The 14,338-nt window shown below is 44.8% G+C and overlaps 1 non-coding gene across 1 annotated transcript; it reads left to right on the top strand.

Annotated features, from left to right (window-relative positions):
• Positions 1-2,652: 2,652 nt before the first annotated feature.
• Positions 2,653-2,727, top strand: TRNAV-AAC (transfer RNA valine (anticodon AAC)). Its single transcript has one exon. It is a non-coding gene; the product is annotated as a tRNA-Val (tRNA).
• The last annotated feature ends 11,611 nt before the right edge of the window (positions 2,728-14,338 follow it).

Consider the following 14,338-nt stretch of genomic DNA (forward strand, 5'->3'; position numbering starts at 1 on the left):
TGTGTCTGGGCAGTACCACATCAGACTCTACATTTGACTGTTAGTAGAGTTGCCAACCTCCAGGTGGTGGCTGGAGATCTGCTATTACAACTGATCTCCAGGCAACAGAGATCAATTCACTTGGAGAAAATGGCCACTTGGCAATTAGACTCTATGACTCTATGACTTTGAAGTCCCTCCCCTCCCCAAACCCTGCCCTCCTCAGGCTCTGTCTGAAAAACCTCCCACTGGTTGTGAAGAGGGACCTGGCAAACCTAGCTGTTAGAATATTGTCTAAGGCTTTCACGGTCAGAGTTCATCGGTTCTTGTAGGCTATCCGGGCTGTGTGACCGTGGTCTTGGTATTTTCTTTCCTGACGTTTCGCCAGCAGCTGTGGCAGGCATCTTCAGAGGAGTAATACTGAAGGACAGTTTCTCCTTCAGTGTCCTTCAGTGTTACTCCTCTGAAGATGCCTGCCACAGCTGCTGGTGAAACGCCAGAAAAGAAAATACCAAGACCACGGTCACAGAGCCCGGATAGCCTACAAGAACCAACTAGCTGTTGGAATTCAGTCTGCTCTGTGCAGGGGTGGGGAGAGGATCTTCCACTGAGAAAACTAGTTTGTCACGGAGAAGAGCAATCTATAGTCACAGCTCCCTGACATCTTTGCGTTTTATGTGCTTTATGGCATTCAGGCCTTGACCTGGATAGCCCAGGCTAGCTCGATCTTGTCAGATCTGGGAAGCTAAGCAGGGTCAGCTCTGGTCAGTATTTGGATGGGAGCCACACACACAAACACACACAGAGGAAGCCCAAGTGCAGGGAACAAGAGGAATAATTTAAACAACACTGGGGGATGAATGAGAAAAAGAATAAAACCAACACTGGGTTGGCAGCTGAAGCTGAAACAACATTATTTTAATCTGCACAGTCAATCAGATCTCTAGTGGCCAATCAGAAGCCCTGCTGGGCAGAAGCTCCACCTGGCCCTACCCACTTTCTAAAAAACACTTGGTCAGTGCCAGGAAAGGTATCAGCTGGCACCACGGTGCCTATGGGGGCCATGCTGGGAACTTCGGCCTTTCATAGAATCATAGAATAGAATCACAGAATCATAGAGTTGGAAGAGACCACCAAGGTCATCTAGTCTAACCCCCTGCACAATGCAGGAAACTCACAACTACCTCCCCCCTACACCCACAGTGACCCCCCACTTCATGTCCAGAAGATGGCCAAGATGCCCTCTTTCTCACGTTCTGCCTAAGGTTATAGAATCAGCATTGCTGACAGATGGCTATCCAACCTCTTCGTAAAAACCTCCAGAGAAGGAGTGCTCACCACCTCCCGAGGAAACCTGTCCCACTGAGGAACCACTCTAACAGTTAGAAAATTCTTCCTAATGTCTAGATGGAAACTCTTTTGATTTAATTTCAACCCACTGGTTCTGGCCCGACCTTCTGGGGCAACAGAAAACAACTCGGCACCCTCCTCTCTATGACAGCCCTTCAAGTACTTGAAGATGGTTATCATATCCCCTCTCAGCCTTCTCCTCTTCAGGCTAAACGTGTTGTAAGGTATTTGAACAATACCTTACAACAAAAATTCAAACTCAAGCTACTTTCAATACTAGTATACAAATTCGTAGCTACAATGGCCAAAGATATAATTATCAATGAGAACAAAAAAACTATGTATGCTCCTTTTAAATTTTACAATGTGTATTTCATATCGTACAACACAGTCTTTAGACTTGGTCAATTTCACCATGAAAATTTAAAGTCCAGTAACTTTAACAAAAAGTCCTCCATGTGCTACAAAATTTCTAACCATAAGGACAATTTCAATAAGCAGATACAGGCGACCGGTTATTTTGTCCTGTTTTCGTTGGTCTTCATCAGCTGCCCATTGTAATGCATATAATGATTGCTTAATCCTTGTTCCAATATTTATCGGGACTTGGTTGGTCTCCGTTCTATTAGAGGGACTCTTCTGTTTCAGTGTTTTCAAAGTTTATACGATCCTGAAGATTTCTTGCGGTTTACAATTGACCAGCTACAAGTATTAAGTCTATAACTTACAGACATTGAACTAACCAATGTTTGGCCAACCCCTTTCTCACGGGGCATCAAACTTCAGTACAATAGCCCCTGGCGGCGTTCCAATTGGATTTTGCCCAACTACCGACTTATGGCCCGGAGCTGACCAAAGGAAACAGACACAGTAAAAGACTGATCGTTCTGCCGCAGGAGAAGGAGGAAGTGCAAAAGAAGTCCAATCTCGCAATAAAAACTTCTTTGCAGATTCGACTTTTAAGCATTTCAGTTGTCTATAAACAACAATGCAGTTTTATGATATTCCATAAATAAATCATAACAGTTCCCAGCTAACAGGTTTACTTGCTAATTAAGCTCTAATTGACTTCACTGGGAGTTTTGCTCAGGCAGTAATTGCATCCACGTCTCCGGGACTGGAGAAATTCTCTCCGGACAAATCATAATATGATTGCTAATGTTGTATTTGGCACCTGGATATTGGGATGTGGGCCTGAGATTCCGACACTGGCAGAAAAACACATCTTGCCACAAGATTGCCTTGTTCAGATTGTTTCGATAAATATTTACGGGAAAGTTAACTGTATCGCTCTGTGGGTGGAATTATGGGACAATTAACTGGGGAGGGGCCATAGCTCAGTGGCAGAGCATCTGCTTAACATGCAGAAGGTCCCAGGTTCAATCCCTGGCATCTCCAGTTAAAGGGACCAGGCAAGTAGGTGACGTGAAAGACCTCTGCCTGAGATCCTGGAGAGCTGCTGGATCTGAGTAGACAATGCTGACTTTGATGGACCGAGGGTCTGGTTCAGTATAAGGCAGCTTCATGTGTTCATGTGTATGGTGGCTGTTAGGAACAAGAACTCACCTCTTCAAGAGTTCAAATGGAGAAAGCAGTGGTTTGTATGTGCTGGCCACACAGCGAGCTGAGTATGATGGCAGTACCATAAAAGTGAAGGGATCCAAATATCCATCGGCTCCTGAAGCAAAAACAGCACATTCACTGCTGTGAAGAAGGCGGTGAATTTGCAAACGCCAGTGTTGCATGAATGAGAAGGAAAAGGATCCGCTTAATTGTGCAAGCTGTTGCACAGTTAAGCTAATTGCACAACCATTTGCACCCAAAACTGTTCAGCTCTTCATTCATTGATTCTGGTCTCTCTGCTTTTTGAATGGGAGATGTGATATACAATTAAGCCAACTGTGCATATAGTACGCAAGGGCAATTCAATTCTGCAATTCTCTTCTGGGATTTTCGGCGGGGACCATAACCAGCAGCAGCAGGTAAGATGCAGGCCATGTTCAACAGTCACTCAAACCCAAGTTTCCAACATTCCTTGCCTCTTTCTCCATTTGCACCTTAGTGTCCTAAGATATCAAAATTTAATTATTTATTTATTTCATTTATATCTCACCTTTTGCCTCAAGGGTAGGGTTGCCAGATCCCTCTTCGCCACCGGTGAGAGGTCTTTGCGGTGGAGCCTGAGGAAGGCATGGTTTGGGGGAGGGAGGGCCTTCAATGCCATAGAGTCCAATTGCCAAAGTGGCCATTTTCTCCAGGTGAACTGATCTCTATTGGTTGGATATCAGTTGTAATAGCAGGAGATCTCCAGCTAGTACCTGGAGGTTGGCAACCCTCCTCTCCTCCCTTTCATCCTGACAGCAACAACCCAGTGAGGTAGAGTTAGGCTCAGACTGGCCCAAGGTGAGCATCCAGCAAGCTTCCATGGCAGTATGGGGATTCACACCTAGGGTTTTCCAACCCCTAGCTTGACAGCTCTAACCACTACACCATACTGGCTTATATGCAGGCACAAAGAGTCCCCACAGGCAGAGAGAAAAAAATGTACATTCAGCATTGCAGAAAAGCATCACATGGCTTGCATGGCTTGGTGCCCCCCCTTCCTGGGGGCCCTGAAATTTTACAACCTGGATAATCTCCCTATTGACACCTTAGATGAACCCCCACATGAACCCACATGAATCTGCCTTATATTTAATCAGATCCTTGGTCCCTCAAAGTCAGTATTGTCTACTCAGACTGGCAGCATCTCTCCAGGTTCTTAGCCAGAGGTTTTCCATATCACCTACTTCCTGATCTTCTTCTTCTTCTTAAACTGGAAATGCTGGGGATTGTATCTGGGACCTTCTGCATGCTAAGCAGGTGTTCTACCAATCAGCCATGACCCCTCCCCAACACATGAAGTTGCCTTTTATTGAATCCAATGCTTGGTCCAGCAAGGTCAATATTGTCTACTCAAACTGGCAGCAGCTCTCCAGGGTCTCAGGTAGAAGTCTTTCACATCACCTACCACAAGATCCCTTTTTATCTGGAGATGTTGGGGATTGAACCTGGGACCTTCTGCATGCCAAGAAGGTGCTCTGCCAATGAGCCATGGCCCCTTTCCAAATGCAGGAAGGCATATGGGCTGAAGAGTTCTCTGAAGAAACTAACGTCATTTATTCAGGGCAATTTAAATGGTGTTCCGACTTGCTGCACAAATGTTGACAAAAATGTTTTTATTATACTCGAAGTGCAAAATCCAGCATTCCTCCCTCCCTCCCTCCCTCCCTCCCTCCCTCCCTCCCTCCCTCTCTCTCTCTCTCTCTCTCTCTCTCTCTCTCTCTCTCTCTCTCTCTCTCTCTCTCTCTCTGATAAATGGACTGCATGCACATGTTGTATTTTATCTTGGCATTGGGATTACATTTATCCTAATATATTCTAGCACATGAATCAGTAGCTGCAACCTGCGGATTGCAATAAATACACTATTTCATTTGGTTGGGTGGGAGCTTCACTGAATATTATTGAAGCATTGTGGGAAAGGCTGTTGTTTTATGAAGAGTGAGCTCCTGTTAGAGAACAAATAGCAAAGTTCATTTTAATAAGAGCGGTTTTGACACAGACGTCAATTTCATTAAAACATAGACAATCTTTTTGATTGTATTTTTTTACGGCGTTCAGTGAAAGTTGGTATTTAAATGTTAATCATGCTGGGTGTGATCCTACCAATTTCCAATATGTTTTTATTCTTATTGGTGTGTTGTCATCCCCCCCCACACACACACACATGGGAGCATTAAGCACTTACCCTCCTACTTGAAATAGATCAGTTAAAAATGCTTGAATTTGGCTGGATTATGGCCACTGTGTATGTAAAGTTTGCTCACATTAGTGTTGCATGAGACCTGGAAGAAGGCCTTTTGCCCTCAGTACACTAAGATGGATGGTATTGCCAGGTAGGTGGCTGTGTCAGTCCGTAGCAGCAGAATAAGACACTAGTCCAGGGGCACTGTAAAGACTAACCAAACATATTCCATCAGCAGCTTTTGTAAGTCGGAATGCACTTCATCAGATGCAAGGGAGGATAAATCCACCAGGCCTTATATACTCAACGGAAAGGTGGGGTGGGAAGAAAGAGGCTGATTCAAAAGAAGATCCAACCAATTCACTCAGAGGGGATGTGAGGCATTCCCGTTAGATAGGCAAAATGTGAAACCCAATGCAGGATGGAAGGAGTCGGACACAAGCAGGTACATTTAAATAGGTGTAATTGAAGTAGAAAGGGTGGGGTAATTATTTATTTACATTATTTATAATCCGCGTTTCTCACTTGGACTCGAGACGGATTACACATAGTGAGACAATACAATCAATAGGATGGGACATTCAATAAATAATACAAGACGATTAGGATTCTAGGTAAAGATAAAGGTTGTCCCTTGTCCAAACACCAGGTCATTACTTTTCCATGGGGTGACGTCACATCACAAAATTTGCTAGGCTGACTTTGTTTATGGTGTGGTTTGCCATTGCCTTCCCCAGTCATCTACACTTTACCCCCAGCAAGCTGGGTCCTCATTTTACTGACCTTGGAAGGATGGAAAGATGAGTCAACCTTGAGCCGGTTACCTGAAACTGACTTCCGTCAGGATCAAATTCTGGTCGTGAGCAGCTTTGACTGCAGTCTTTGTAACAATTGAGTTTGACACCCCTGCTCTAGCCTGTTGCACTTTTGTTAGTTCAGGGTTTTTTGAAATTCCAGTGGCTTCTACATCTATAATCCCACAAACGGGTTTGATTCTTCTTAAAAGGTGGAGAAAATTGGCACATAAATTTTCCTCCTCCTCCTCTTCTTCCTCCTCTTCCTCCTCCTCTTCCTCCTCCTCCTCCTCCTCTTCCTCTTCTTCTTCTACTTCTACTTCTACTTCTACTTCTACTTCTACTTCTACTTTTTCTACTTGAAGCTTCCCTGAGACCAACTCAGCTACTTCATAGCTCCATCTTTCCAAGGTGTCTTTAGGGAGTCTTCCATAGTCTGCCTTCCTCTGAGCCTGGAAATGTACCCCCTCACAGCAACCTTTTATTTATTTTTAAACAACTTCCCCACCAATATTGCTTTCTTATTTCACACACACACACACACACACACACACACACAAATCCCTCCTTGTCCAAAAGGACTTGTTTCTGTGCCAAAACTGAAACCGGAAAAGAGGCGGCTTAGCTCTCCTGGTAGTTTGGCTCGTAAAAATATATGGAAGTAATTCTAAACGAATTCAGAAATGAGCATTTCGGCTGCTGAAAGGCACGACCAAATAACTGACCTTCTAAATGGGTTCAAGTGTAACTTACTGTTACCAATCACAAGGTCACTGCTGTAATTTAAGAGTCTCGTCGGGTGGTGGGGGGAGAGGGAAGCATCTATAATTGATTGAGCTGATCCAAATGCTTTGCTCATCTCTCTAGACCACTTTCTCGGCTGCCCGAGGTTAATCACCAAGTCCACCACATGCTAATGTCCTCGGTTACATCATAATTAGAGGGAGACGGACGGAGCTGGGGACGGCTGATGAAATTATTCGTCGTCCTTTTTCTCTCCCCACCCCCAAAGAGCCAGATGTTGTGGGATAGATTTCACTTAATTCTGTGACAGCTGCAATAATAGGGGGAATGTGCCGAGAGATGGGAGCGAGACTGATAACGGCGTCAGGAAAGGAAGGGAAGGCATGCTTCTTGGCCACTTCGTTATGATTATTCATTACGGCGGATCACTTCATTTTATGCAGCAATTAGAGAAGATTGGGGAGGGATTTAGTGGCCATAAAGGCAGAACTATTTCCAACCTGCAAAAAAGAACTTTTTGTGCTGCGGCAATATGACTGCTCCTCTCTTTATCAGCAATTTACTACAGCTCCGCTGTACTTTGTAACAGCACAAAATGTTACATCTAAGCTTTAAAAAGCCCAAAGCTTGCATTCGTTATTAAAGAAACAGATTGTCAAGAGCAAAAACTTCCTATATTTTGACTTGACCCACATCTTTGTCTGTCAGCCCTAACCACAGAACACTGAACCAAGGTGTAACACTTCAGCTGAACATTACCCACAAGCTTTGGGCGAGATAAACTCTTGCATTTTTTGAAGGATAATTTGTGTGTCATACTGATTGGGTTCTGAGCCCTCTTTTTTACTTATCCATTTATTTATCTACTCAGTTTATGTACACACCAGCCCACTTGAACCTGAAAGTACTCCCCAAAAAGCACACGGTGACAGTATTTTTGCATTGTGCTAACTTTTAGGTACATGCTCAATAATCGTGTACCTCACTGAGGCAGGGTGTGTGGGTATGTGATTCAATTGCAAAAGCCAAATCTGACATGATGGTGTGATTATCCATAGTTTTTGCTGCCTGTCTGAGCCTGAAGAAGCAGGGTGAAAGATAAACAACCCATTCCTGAGGTTTAGGGCTTAAAGTGGAGTTGATGCGGCATGACCCCACCGCCAGCATAATGCCCTCTTATAATGGAATAAGAGGCACTTATGCTGGCGGTGGGGGCAGTTCCCTTGGCATCTGGGTACCATGGACAAAGATCACTTCACCTGGAGAAAATGGCTCCTTTGGAAGGTGGACTCGATCACATTATACCCATTAAAGTCTCACCCTGCCCGAAACTCCGCCCTAATTTCGGATATCCCTGAGCCCACCAGAATAAGCAAACTTGGGGAGTCATTTCAGCTAGGGGATATTCTGAATACACCCACCTAATTGCCAATGAGCTCTATCTATTCTGTAGCAACCCGCCTTATTCCCGCTACCCTAGCCATGGCCTAATCATCCACAAAGACCTGGCCTAATTATAATTTGTTCTGACCTAGATGACCCAGGCTAGCTTGATCTCGTCAGATCTTAGAAGCTAAGCAGAGTTGGCCCTGGTTAGTTCTTGGTCAGGAGGCCACCGAGGACATCCAGGGCTGCTATGCAGAGGACTCCTCTGAATGTCTCTTGCCTTGAAAACTCTACTGGGTCACTCTAAGTTGGCTGCAACTTGACGGCTCTTTTCATTGTCACTAGGGAGAGTATGCCAAATTCTGGGTGCCACCACACAAAAGGCCTTGTTACCAGTTGCCATCCACTTCACTCCTGACAGTGGGGCCATCCAGAGCAGACCTTCCCACACAAGTAGGTATATATGGTACCTGGTGGTCCTTCAAATTCTGTGTTTCCAGACACTGCATTGCCTGGAGACCAAGCCCTATGAGGAAAGGCTGAGGGAGTTGGGAATGTTTAGTCTGGAGAAGAGGAGGTTGAAGGGGGACATGATTGCTCTCTTGAAGTATTTGAAGGGCTGTCACTTCGAGGACGGAAGAGAGCTGTTTCTGTTGGCAGCAGAGGATAGGACTCGCAATAATGGGTTTAGATTGAGGTTGGAAAGGTACCAGCTGGATATTGTGGGGGGGGGGTTTACAGTAAGAGTGAAATCTGCTCCCCCTCCCTGGCAGTCTTTAAGCAGAGGCTGGACAAGCACTTATCAGGGATGCTCTAAGCTGATCCTCTATTAAGCAGGAGGTTGGACTAGATGGCCTGTATGGCCACTTCAAACTCTATGATTCTCTGATTCTATGTTTATGGTATATTAATTTTACACAGGTAGTACAAAAAATGTACCAATGAAGCCGGAAATGAACAGAGTCCTGTTCAGCAGCTACAGACTAAGGATCCCTTTTGGTTTAGCTTAAACTATCATGACTTCAAGGTCAATAAACAGCAAGAGGGCCAACAAGAGACTGAAGGATTCTCAATATTGATTTCTCAATGTTGCCGTTTCTTTTGCCAGAGACTAAATTGTTCATCCCATGTTGACTGCAGAATGCTGAATCCTCTAAGGATGCGGCTGATATTGAGAAAAGGCTTTGGAAATGTCACTTCATTTTCCTTGGGGCCCAATCAGTTGTGAATGAGAAAGCTGGAGGTGACTCTTTTTATTCTTTTGTGTAGTGACTGACCTGTTTGTCCCACGTGGAGAGTAGAGAGGCATGGTTGACACATGATGGTATACCTTCCTGAACAATGATCATTTAGATGAGGTCTAGGAGGTACAGGAGCCAGCATGGTGTAGTGGTTAAAAGCAGTGGTTTGGAGCGGTGGACTCTAATCTGGTGAACCGGGTTGGTTTCCCCACTCCCCCACATGAAGCCAGCTGAGTGACCTTGGGCTAGCTACACCTCTCTTAGAGCTCTCTCAGCCCCACCTACCTCACAGGGTGCCTGTTCTGGGGAGGGAAGGGGAAGGTGATTGTAGGCTGGTTTGATTCTCCCTTAAGTGGTAGAGAAAGTCAGCATATAAAACAACAACTCTTCTTCTTCTTCTCTACAGAAGATGCTATAATAGTAATGCCTGAGAGGATATGGGGACAGAACTGGCCTCTGGGTTTCCTGCAGATTCTGGTTCCTGGATAGGGTTGCCAACCTCAGGGTGGTGACAAGAGAACAACCAACAAATAGGCTCAAGAATATATACTCAAAGTCTAAGCAAAATTTTTTTTATCAATGAACCAAATCACAACCATGTGTCAAAGAATACCAGCACGATTCTCCAAAGAGTGAATATGCAAAAAACTAAACACTAATATCTATAACTAGAAAGTCCAAGAAATATGCAGAAACCTAAACCCTAAGAACTACAAGTAAAAAGTCCACAATTATAATTGGCACTTAACATACACACACACACCTGATAAGAGAATGCAGAATATGAAGCAGCACTTAGTCTCGGCTGACTAATGTAGCTGATGATCAAATTAAGAGCTGGTAAACAAAATCTGCTGTAGCCTTATTAGTACCCATTATGTCTGTCTTTCCTTGGTGTTCGTTTAAGAATTTCTGAAAAAGGGGGTGAGGGAATCCCAACCACATCAATTCCAATCATCTCTTTGTGGCTGTCAGACATCATGTATAGCTTCTAATCCTATCCACCCATGTTAACAAGAGGTTCCCTCTTTTCCGTTCTAAAGTGGCAATTCTAAACAAAACAAGGAGTTAGGTTCGGGGACGGATGCCAGCATGCGCGCGGCTGCTGTGAAGTTGTCAACCCAAATAGTTTAGATTTAAATTCTCCTTAAGAGTAATTGGAAGAGAACATCTGTGCCCTCCAGAAGTTATGACAGTATGAAAGTAGCTTTCCGGGAGGGGGGGGGGGAATGCAGAGGCAAAGATTGTCTCGGAAACAGCTTGCTAATCAGCAACAATATGGTGACCCAGTTCTCTGACAAGCCAGCATCATTAAACTTCCTTACATACAGCATCTGTGTTAAAAAAGAAAACAAAGCCCAAAGAGGATACGCAGAAGAATTGGACGTGCATCCATTAAATGAGCTGCAACCGTCCGCTATGCTCGGCCATGAAGGTTCATTCTCAGTGATGTTCCCCGCCACTGACTAGTTAGTTGGCCAAATAGACCCTATTACCATTTTATTTATTTATTTAATTTATATCCCACCTTTGTCCCCCAGGGGGCCCCAAATCAGCTTACTGATATGCATGGAAAGTCTATTGAATATCTGAATAATTATGCATTATTCGAATAATTTATGGATAGTGGAGTCATCAAGTTGGCGGGGACTTTGGAAGTCTTGCAGGCCAAACCTCTGCTTGGTACTGGAATGGTCCGCTGCAGCACCCTTGACAACTGGTCATCCAGCCTCTGCTTCAAGACCTACTTGTAGGATTGCCAACTCCAGATTGAGACATTGCTGGAGATTTGGGGTTGGGGTAGAGCCTGGGTGGGGCAGAGTTTTGGGAGGAAAGGAACCTCAGCAGGGTATAATGTCATAGAGGCCACCTTCCAAAGCAGGCCGTTTTCTTCAGGGGAACTGATCTCTGGAGTCAGAAATCAGTTGACATTCCAGGAGATCCCCAGGCCCAACCTGAGGCTGGCAACTCTACCTACTTGAGATCCACAACCCTCAGCTTTCTCAAAGAACCAATGGATCGTGAGAAGCTCCAGTGCATTTATGATAAGTTACAAGGTTCACTGAATGAAACCCGCTGCCTGGAGTGTTGGCTCCTAGCGGAAGTTGAGTTCATTTGTGATAACGTGCTTTATGTCCATGCCATGCAGGTGAAAATAGTCTTCCACCTTAACCAGTGAGTGGCTCAACTCTTGCTGCTAGGAGCACAGTGTACTTCTGTGTGCCAAATAAACAGATACCAGACCAAAGTACTCCTGTCAAGATCCCTGCCATAGAAGGAGGAGGAGGAGGATGAGGAGGATTGGTAGTTGGTTGTTATATTCCCATGTTGGCGAACCTATGGCACGCGCGCCAAGTCCGGCACGCCAAGCCCTCTCTGTGGGCATGTGCGGGGGCGGCGGGGGATTTGAAGGGAGCGCGGAGCCGTTCAAAGACCCCCCTTCCCTGGACTCCCCGCGCGCCCCCCTTGCCGAGCTGGGAGGAAACCTCAGTATTCAGGTTAAATTGCTGTGTTGGCACTTTGCGATAAATAAGTGGGTTTTGGGTTGCAGTTTGGGCACTCGGTCTCTAAAAGGTTCGCCATCACTGTTATATACCATCTTTCTCTCTCACTTAAGGGAGAATCAAACCAGCTTACAATCACCTTCCCTTCCCCTTCCCACAACAGACACTTGTGAGGTAGTTGAGGCTGAGAGAGTGTGACTAGCCCAAGGTCACCCAGCTAGCTTTGTGTGGAGGAGTGGGGAAACAAATCCAGTTCACCAGATTAGCCTCCGCCACTCATGTGGAGGGGTGGGTAATCAAACCCGGTTCTCCAGATCAGAGTCTACCGCTCCAAACCACCGCTCTTAACCACTACACGACACTGGCCACATGTAATGTGCCCGTCATTATGAATAGCAGTTTGCAAATTATAAATAAAGAAAAGTCCATTTGAGAACTGAGGCAGAACATTTCATTTTAATAAGCTGGTCTATTATCACATCTTCCCTGGAACAGCACCCTTTTGCTTGTACCGATCTGTGCTGCTTGCGCACGACGCGCATTTAAGGTAATCACCACTTTCCTATAATGACTTCTAAAATGTGTATTTTGGGTTGCATGTTTCTTAGTAGCCACATATAGATGAACAATATGGCCATTTAGGAAATTAAAACTGTACTAATGAAAATGCAACTCTTTCCTCTGCCTAAATATTATTGAACAATAAAGAAAATCCCATTAAGGAAATTAGAAAGGCCTTTTCTTTATTGCCCCCTTTTTGTAAAATCAGATCAAGCAGTATTCCCACGTATGCTATTTGGTACATTAATTTGCTCCTTCAAACAGTGTGCAATCAATTGCTAAAAGTTCTACAACATTACATTACTTTAAATGGACCATCTACATTGCCCTAAAGATATTCTCCAAGCTAACATCAGATTCAGTTCAGACACACTATCGATGGCATAGGTTTTCTAATATGAATATTCAAAACTGAACTATGTTGGACATCACAGTTGTCTATGGTATGTTTTAACTGAGTTGTACTTGAATTTCTCAAAATGAATGTTCTCATATGAAAATATTAAGTAGAATCATAGATTCATTGAGTTGGAAGGAGCCATGCAGGCCATCTAGTCCAACTCTCTGCTCAATGCAGGATCAGCCTAGAGCATCCCTGACAAGTGCTTGTCCAGCCTCTGCTTAAAGACTGCCAGTGAGGGGGAGCTCACCAATTCCCCAGGCAGCCAATTCCACTAAACTACTCTTATTGTAAAGAAAAACAAACAAACAAACAAAAATCCTAATGCCCAGTCAGTACCTTTTTGCCCGTAATTTAAACCCATTATTGCGAGTCCTATCCTCTGCTGCCAACATGAACAGCTCCCTGCCCTCCTCTAAGTGACAGTCCTTCAAATACTTGAAGAGAGCAATCATGTCCCCCCTCAACCTCCTCTTCAGACTGAACATGCCCAACTCCCTCAGCCTTTCCTCCTAGGGCTTGGTCTTCAGGCCCCTGATCACCCTAGTCGCTCTCCTCTGCACCCGCTCCATTCTGTCCACATCCCAAAAAGAACACATTGCATGTGTTTCGACAGCAAATGTGTTTTGACAGCGTATGTGTTTTGCTTAATTGTTGTTTTTAAATAGTATGTATTTCAAAAGTGCCCTGACCTGGATGGCCCAGGCTAGCCTGATCTTGTCAGAACTCAGAAGCTAAGCAGGGTCAGCCCCGGTTAGTATTTGGATGGGAGACCACCAAGGAATACCAGGGTTGCTATACAGAGGAAGTCACTGGCAAACCACCTCTGTTAGTCTCTTGCCATGAACCCCCCACCCAAAAGGGGTCGCCATAAGTCGGCTGCGACTTGACAGCACTTCACACACACACACACATTTTGAAAGCATGTTTTAAAGATTTTGTTCATTTGCCACCTTGGAGACCCTACGTTGAGTGGAAAGGTGGCATAAAAATACACCGTACCATCGGATACACTGTACCATTGATTCCTGGATATGCGGCTAAATGATAGCTATTCTTTATTTTTCCTTGTAAGAATAAAATGTTGAGGGTTTTGATGAGATTGACCTGTTGAGGACTTATTTCCATTGGACAAGCTGGTGAACCCGCACTGGCAATCTGGGCAATCAGTTTCTAATTAACAGCTTTATTTAATTATTTATACCTCACCTTATCTCTGAAAACTCAAGTTGGCTAATAGAACAGTGAAGCTGCTTCCATACATGGCTGGAGGGTCACAGGCATACGTATCCAACCAGTTAAAAGCCAACACATACAGTTAGGGACTTCAATGCCATAGAGTCCAATTGCCAAAGCAGCCACTTTCTCCATGTGAACTGATCTCTGTCGGCTGGAGTTCAGTTGTAATAGCAGGAGATCTCCAGCTAGTACCTGGAGGCTGGCAACCCTACCACCAGAAGTGCTGCTGTATGGTCTTCATTGGGTGCATGTTTAGCTGGGAGCCTAGGTGGCACTGGAGGAGTGCTTGTGAGCAGTGGGAGAGAAGAGTGTATGGGTGGGCAGCAGGGAGGAGTATTGACAGGGTGGTTGGG

This window comes from Euleptes europaea, chromosome 16, assembly GCF_029931775.1.
Source record: "Euleptes europaea isolate rEulEur1 chromosome 16, rEulEur1.hap1, whole genome shotgun sequence".
Classification (NCBI taxonomy): Eukaryota; Metazoa; Chordata; class Lepidosauria; order Squamata; family Sphaerodactylidae; genus Euleptes; species Euleptes europaea.